Raw genomic sequence first — 8,248 nt, 5'->3', positions numbered from 1 at the left:
TTGGTTTAACTTTCTCCTCGTTGATTATTTTAACCTTACTAACAGTCACAGGAGGATCTACTGTCAGTGGATAGTTAATGTCCATTTCTTTTAGATCTACTGTATCTGGTCGCATGGTGTAATCATTTTGAAAAGGAGGAGCGATTTCAACAAACCATAAACCAGTTTTACCACCCTTTTGGTGATTGCCGTTAACTTCAATGATTTTATTGAGTAAAAAAGATGACTTTCTAAATTTATCCAATTTATTCTTTAACTCCAGCACCTCATTTTCAAGCTCAGTTATTTTGGTTTTTAATTCCAAAATTTTTTGAAACTGCTTTTCGATGATTACTAATTTACATCAAACCTTTGCTTTCAAGTCATGATTACTAATCGACAAGGCATCAATCTTATCTTTAGATTTTTGATTATATTCAACCACTTGTCGATAGTTATTCAAAAACTAATTGCTCATTGTGGTGACTAATTGATTCAAGTTTAGATTTGTATTCACCACACCAAGAACAATCAATTTTTTGAGTTTCATCAACAACAGATGAATTTAAATTCTTAGCACAAGATTCACAAACAAATAATTTAGATGGTTTAGAAGATACCTCAGGTGACGTTGGCACGGAATCATAAAATTCATAAAGATTATCAGGAAGAATCACCTGGGTAGGCATGATAATTTCCATTGCATTTGGATCTTCATCAACATTAATTGATGAAGTGGTCTTAGATATCTCATCTGCAAACACAGACCAACCATCATCAACATGAGCTTTATTTAAATTCATGTGACATTTGAGCCAAAACAAGGTACAACTCAGTACGTATTTACCGATTAAGCAAATAAACGCCTTTTGCGTAACAAACGAACGATTAATCGAACGGGTCGGGTTATGACCCAGATATCTCAGGGGGCCATCTATAAGTGATATACGTTTAATACAAGCTAAAATATTAGTAATATGGCCTTAGTTCGATAACAAACAAGTTAAACGAAAAGGTGCTCGTTTAACTACCCGCTATAGATTTAAACGCGAAAGATAGTTACAAACCAAGAATTGTATCATCCGTTAAGCCGAAAAAGACTTACCAAACACTTACTTGAAATGTTTTAAGCGATCCGTGAAAATATTTTTGATTTTTACAAACATATAGTATGTTTTTATAATTTTACACAAAACTAGCCGAAAAACACTCGTTTTCGCACTGTTTAACGCACCCGATAAGTTTTTCGCGCCAAAAACCGAACCCGAACTAAATTTGGACTGGGCTTTTCGTATTTGGGCTTGAGAAATCAGAAACTTGGGCCAAAATGGGCCCATGAAGCTTCTGATCGGACCACACACCCCAGCCCCCCATTTTTTTTATAAAACTTGTTTTGCAAGCTTGTTTATTCATTCTAATTTATAAAAGTTGAGGTCCAAGCAACTGAAACCTGATTTTTCCAGAATCCTTCAAACCCTAAAGTAAGGAGCTTAAATAAGTAACTTTTGTACTTGTTTAACCTTGATTGATACCATAAAAACATGTCTTAATTGCTAAAAATCATTCATAACCATATAAAAATCCTAAAAATGGTCCATAAACATGTTTTGATCATACACATGGTAAGGAACCTGTTTTGATAGTTTTTTTTTTGGCCATAAACACGGATTAAAGGGTTGAAACGGCGTTTTTACGGTTCAAAAGTTCGTTTTTGTGCACTAGCCGAAACCCTAAGTTAAAGGGCTGTTCTATTGATGAAACCTGCTTGGTTTATGATATAGGACTTGTATCTAGCTTGAATTGAAGCACAAGAACCTGAAAACTTGATTAGAAAGTCGGAAACGAGCCAAACCCGCTAAGGTAATGCCGAGACACTCGCTTACGGGCTATTTGGGTTAAGGTTATGATGTGCATATTATTAGACCTTGAACTTTTTCAGGGACATCAGGGACCATGTCAATGAGTCCCTGTTCAAATTTGGTAATTTTTCGACCCTCCGAGAATATTTGGCGAATTTATTACCGAATTGAAACGTTTATTTGGGAAAAATAGCTAAATTACTTCAAAAATTATGAAATTTTTCTGGGAACTCAGATTTGATGTATTTTGATCACATATGAATTTTGGGATCATTTGGAGAAGTTTAAAGGTGTTTTGTTTATATGCGTTCGTGTGAATTTTTATAGCCGAATTTGGGCCGAAAAGAATATCGCACGAGCTTTTTACATTCTGGAATTGATATAAGTTGATTTGGGACATGATTTGAGTATTCAGGAATTTTTGGAAATTGTTGGGGTAAACGGACGATTTTCAGGCGAAATATAGCTGATAAAATGAATTTTTATAAATTAATAAATCAGTAAATAATTCCAAAAATATTTTTATTAAAATCTACATATTTTAATTGATAAGTGGCTAAATTTTCATAATTTAATGATTAACGGTTAATTAATTATTCTAATTTAAAGATTAAACAAATTCAGTTTTTATAAAAACCGGCAAGTTCGCGACTAACGAACCTGCGGGAATATCAAAACACCAAGAGTGATCAAAAATTATATTTTTGGACTAATTAAGTAAAAACAAACTTTTCTGTGAAAAACCTGGACAATCCGGATGGATTGTGCGCGTTTCTTATTAAACCAAACTGAATAAACGGAAACGGGTCCCGTGGCTAATTCGGGACTCCAGTATGTGATCCTTCTTTATAACCTAATCATTTTATTAACCAATACATTACCCAAGCTTATTTTCCCATAACTGTTTTCTGAACGCGTAAACGAACAATTTGGCCCAGCTGGGAAAACGAGAATCTGAGTCAAGTTCAGTTTTAAGTATTGGACATTGAACAGCATCACAACCTAAGCCTATTGCCACTTTCTGGGCGTTCCAGCTACACCCAGATTAGTTATACAGCCCAGTTTAGTATTGAGATTATAATAATATTAAAATATTAATATTATTATAATATTGATTATAGGAACTACTGATAGCGGACCGAACAAACCACGAGATAATACAGTACTGATTATCTACTATATAGTGAGTTTCTTGACCCCACTCTTTAAACAGTTTTACGAACTTTTGGGGTGAAAAGCATGTTTGATTACATATACATGCCTGAAACATGTATTGATGTGAATTATCTAAGTGCTAATACACGAAAGTCCCCACTAACACAGTGATTAACTTCGAGTCGGTGGCTTGTAAATAGTACTATTGGTTTGACAAACCCAAACGGAGCCGGCATGTATTGCTGAGACTTTACCCCGTTTGCACATGACCATAATTATACAACACGCTATGTAGTGTTAGACATAGCTACTTGGGGCATGTTGTGGGCGGAAATGGGCCACTGTGGTTGATTGAGCGTGGGAAATGGATACACACAGCACATACAGTCAAGGCTTCACTATAGCTTAGCATAATCACATCATTTACATATATACATACTTATTTCATGATTACAAGTGTTAACTTGTGAACACTCATTACTGTTTCTTGAAACTCGTGAAACTCACCAACTCTAGTAGTTGACCCGTTTTAAACTGCTTTTCAGGTGTACCTAAATCGGAATGATTTGGTGATCTGTTACTTGCCCAAGGTGTGTGGTTGATGCTATGTGAATAGAAGCAAGGATACTAGTATTAAGATCGTATAGTTAACGAACTAGTTTTGTTTGAATCACCTAGACTGTAAAACAATGATAGAACAATGAAATGTAATATATTGTAAATTAGTTTGTGATGTTTCTTTATAAACAATGTGTTGATACCAGAGGTGTCTGTTACATTCCCGTTTTACGCTTCCGCATTGTGCTAGTCAGGGTGTGAAAATTCATTAACCACCCTTCGTCAACTTCAAGTTCAAAAGAAACTCATCAGATAATGAAGGCTCTTGATTAGCTTTAGATGAACTTTGGCATTCTAGTTCACACTTCCTTAATTTTTTTTACAATATCTATACAATTGAGTCCTGACATTTCGAAATACCCATTTTCTGTGAGATCCATTAAGTAAGTTGAGTAGAAAGGAGGTAATGCATTCTTTAATTTGTCAATTTGATCACATTCACTTGTCTCCATTTTCAAATTGGACATACTATAATTGATGTGGCTAGTACGTTATGATCCAAGTCGGGTCATACCGAATAACAAGCTAGACAAACACCAATAATATTTGTTTATAGATGATATGATCATAGTAAATAAATATTAGCACTTACAATATTTGAAAAAAAGGTTTCTAAATACATTGTACTTGTGAAATAAATAAATTATATGGATGATTTATATTTTGAGAGAAGACATTACATAATGTTATTTAAGTTGGTTAATTAACTATATGTAAGACTTATTACTCTTGCATGTTATTTATGTTATGTTACATATTACAAAATAAACATAACATGAAGTTTTATAAAATAAAAACTAAAAAAAAAAGGTTTTTGAATTTTGAAATGGGTGGGGCCCACCCCCCCCCCCCCTTATGCTTATATCTCCATAACATGCAAGGTTTTTAAGTGGTAGAAAGGGTGGTGCATTCTTGGACACTCCTTACTCTCTATCTCTCTCTCTCTCTCTCTCTCTCTCTCTCACACACACACAAGATACAATTTTCTCTCCTTCTTCTCTCTAAATTCAGCCAAGGAAGAGGAACAAGAAGAAGGGTTTTGAAGTGCAAAATCCTAGCTACAAGAGGTGTTTGTTGAAGGCTTGAGGTATTTTAGCTTGAGGTGCTTCTCTATTGAAGTCTAAGCCTTTCATCCATTATCTTTCTTCATCCTTTGGTTTCTTGAAAGGTACAATCACATGTATGAACTTCTTGTGGTTGCCTGTTTTTGTGAATATGTAGTTCATATATGGACTCGGGTTTTGGGTTTTACATATAAAATGGATTTTATATTCATCTAAATAACAAGATTTAAAACTATATTATCCGCTGCATTTTTATCATAAAAGAGGTTTTATGACTTTGATAATCTTGTTAAAACCCAACAGGGAATGCTCTTAAGGTTATCATTTGATTAATTTCCCAGAACAATCGAATAATAATCAGTCTCTCTTTCTCTCTCTCTCTCTCGCAATTCTCAAATATCTCTGTCTCGCAATTCTAAAATCTCTCGCTTGCTCGCAAGTTTTGTGACACCCGGTCAAAAAGTCAACATCAATACTACATAACCATACTAGAGTGAGTGTTTTGTTCATTTGATTATTCATAGTTGATTCATTATTTGTATCGTTTACATACACATTTAGTGATAGGAAGATCACTAGTTCATATTTGCAAAGTGATTGAGTGATCACTGGTTCATATTCGTATAGTGATAGACAGATCACTAGTTCATAATATACACGTATAGGTGACTATATAAAACACCAAACCACTAGCGAAGGTTGATGAAAAAAAATATTCAATATTAAATAAAAGAAATAATAATACTTAGGATCTAATCTAGGTATTCGTATAAGATATTTAAAATAGTATTTACGTTTTGACTACACACATATATATACATACATACATATATATATATATATATCATAAAATTTAATATACGTTTATCCATGTATAAATCTACGTGTTTGATAGAACATACGAGTACGTATAGTACACACTAGTAAACACATGTTCGTATTCTTAAGCCACCAAATAAAACTTAACCCCAACTTTTACACACACACACAATGTGAGTAAAAAAAAAAGAAAGAAGCAACTTTCGTTGCCCATACTTCACGACTTACCTCACCAAACACTCAACATCCATTTGAGATTTTGTCAAACTCATTACTGGAGTACCATACTTTGAAATCTATGGCTAAGATATTTGAGATTTATCCATTTGTTTTTGTTGGGTATAAACCCCCCAACCCTACTACATCTTCCAATCTCCTAAACTCTTTTTCTAATTGGTTTTATCCCAAGAAACAAACTCACTCACTTTGTTTAAACTCCAACCTTTCAAGATCAAGTAATTCTAAGAAGATTCAAGTTTGGTGTTCAAGTTCAAAATCATTTATTCTTTTCTCTTTACCAAACTTGCTTATATAAAGTGAGTATTTAGCTTTCTAAGTCTCAGTTTCATAAAACCTTACTAGCTAGTTGTTTATGCCTAGAAAACTCACCCAAGTAGTAAGTGTATCAAAGTCGTTTAAAAACCTGAAAGACCTACATCTCAAACGAGTTATTTCTCCAAAGATATTTTGTAATACATAAGTGTTACAATAGTTTTTCTAGCTCAAAAGATGTTATTTCAAGTATAGTACTGGTTAGTTTTGTAAATATATAAGTTATGCGTCAAACCACTACATCCAAGTATATTAGTGCGTGAGGGACATTTGAAACTTATGAACCTTTATATAAGTTGGGACCTTATACATAAAGGTATGTAGTTTTGGAAAATAAAAAGATAATATATTTTGTTGGTAGAATATTTGTTAATACCTCAAGAATGAAAAGTTATGTGCATGTGATCATGTTTAGTATAAAAGCTGGAATTTTTAAACCTATTTTAATTATATATTTTAATGTATACAACTTTGGCTATAAATATTAATAAGGAAAAATATGAACTATTTTTGAGCGAGTATCCTGGTTAATAAGAGTTTTCTTGTAACTTTGTTGGAAAAAAAAATATATATAAAAAATAGAAATCAAATATTTTGTTAAAATATTCTCGTGATCCAAATATATATTTCAAAGAATATGAAAATTTATCACTAACATGTCTTCGAAAAATAACATATGAAACATCATTAACTATTAAAAAAAACGATTAGTTGGGTGAAAGAAATAGGCATAAACCGGCTTGTGAATCGGGTAACTAAAATTATATGGCATTTCGCATTTAGGACACTAGAAGGTCAAGGGAAGTGGAGTTCAACAAAAATTACTAGCTTGAACAAAACTAAACTCACCAGATGAGTTTCATTACCCCCTTTTTACTGCTTTTATAACTCCGGGGAGAAACATACTCAAACCTATTTTATACAATAAGCAGACCATATTATACTTGAAATATATTATAGCCATGTTTTATGCAATATAACTATGTTTTATGTGAACACAAGACTACAAAATACTGATCATTCATTGGGATTGAAAGATCATTCACTGGATCGAAAGATCATTCACTGGATCAAAAGATCGTTCACTTGGGATCGAAAGATCATTCACTCAGGGATTGTAGGATCATTCACCAGGGGATCGTAGAGATCATTTACACTTTAACCATTAGCTACGGATTAGCCTCAGATTATACATATTTGACTAATGGGTTGACTCCCTAATCATGGTTGGTCACTAAAGTTATCGATACACATTATCAAGCCAGGCGCATAAAAGTATTTGGCATATATGATTTATAGGTCAGGTGTTGGATATAGGCTCATATAATAAGATACTTGTGGTCCAAGATAGATGTATGAGGATTAAATCATACTTATACGCAAGATCGTTACTGATACTGAAGTGTTTGGGGAAATGATTACTTGTTACGACCCCTAAATTATTACTGTTACTAATCATTATTAAGGGAAAACGCTTTCCAAATATGGTCTTTGGAATATCCGTGATATTTTTATGAAAAGTGTATTTCTATTTATGAACAAAGAATTCCTACAAACGTTTTCAACAAGAATGTTTTCGTGTTATGAACACGTAAACCTTTTTATTGTTTTCTTGGAAAACTAAGTTACATTACGACTATAAAATTAGTGAACTCACCAACATTATGCTGACATTTTCTAGTATGTTTTTTAGGTTAAAACTGAAGTCTTGGAATACAAGTAGGGACCCACATGCATCATAGGATACCATCTTTTTGAAGGATTTCATCGTTATAACCTAAAGCATTTTGAAATCCTACTATGTATTTTGATTAACGTATGTTTTGTCAATGTTTTAAACAATTGGTATCCTATATAAATTTGTGTTTGCGATAATCATATGCTTATGGTAAACATGATGTCACGCGCCCGCGCTTCAGCCTTGGCGGGGTGTGACAGATTGGTATCAGAGCCATTGGTTATAGCGAACTAGAGTGTCTTAGGAAACCTAGTCTATAGCCGAATGACTCACTTGAAATCATTTTCATAGCACATGCATTTGCATACATTAGTTTCTCATCCAATTTACGAGTATAGTTGTCCAGGATATCATTCTTGTCGTCCACTCGAACCGTATATAATCTTATGCTATAGTTACCTATCAATCTTAAACCATTACCTATTAGTGACAATACAAAATCGAAGAACGAAAACTAAGGTGGA

Source organism: Bidens hawaiensis, unplaced genomic scaffold, assembly GCF_021521415.1.
Source record: "Bidens hawaiensis isolate Kalapana, Puna unplaced genomic scaffold, B.hawaiensis_p1.1 tig00026213_1, whole genome shotgun sequence".
Taxonomy (NCBI): domain Eukaryota; kingdom Viridiplantae; phylum Streptophyta; class Magnoliopsida; order Asterales; family Asteraceae; genus Bidens; species Bidens hawaiensis.
Note: the sequence above shows the minus strand (reverse complement) of the source record.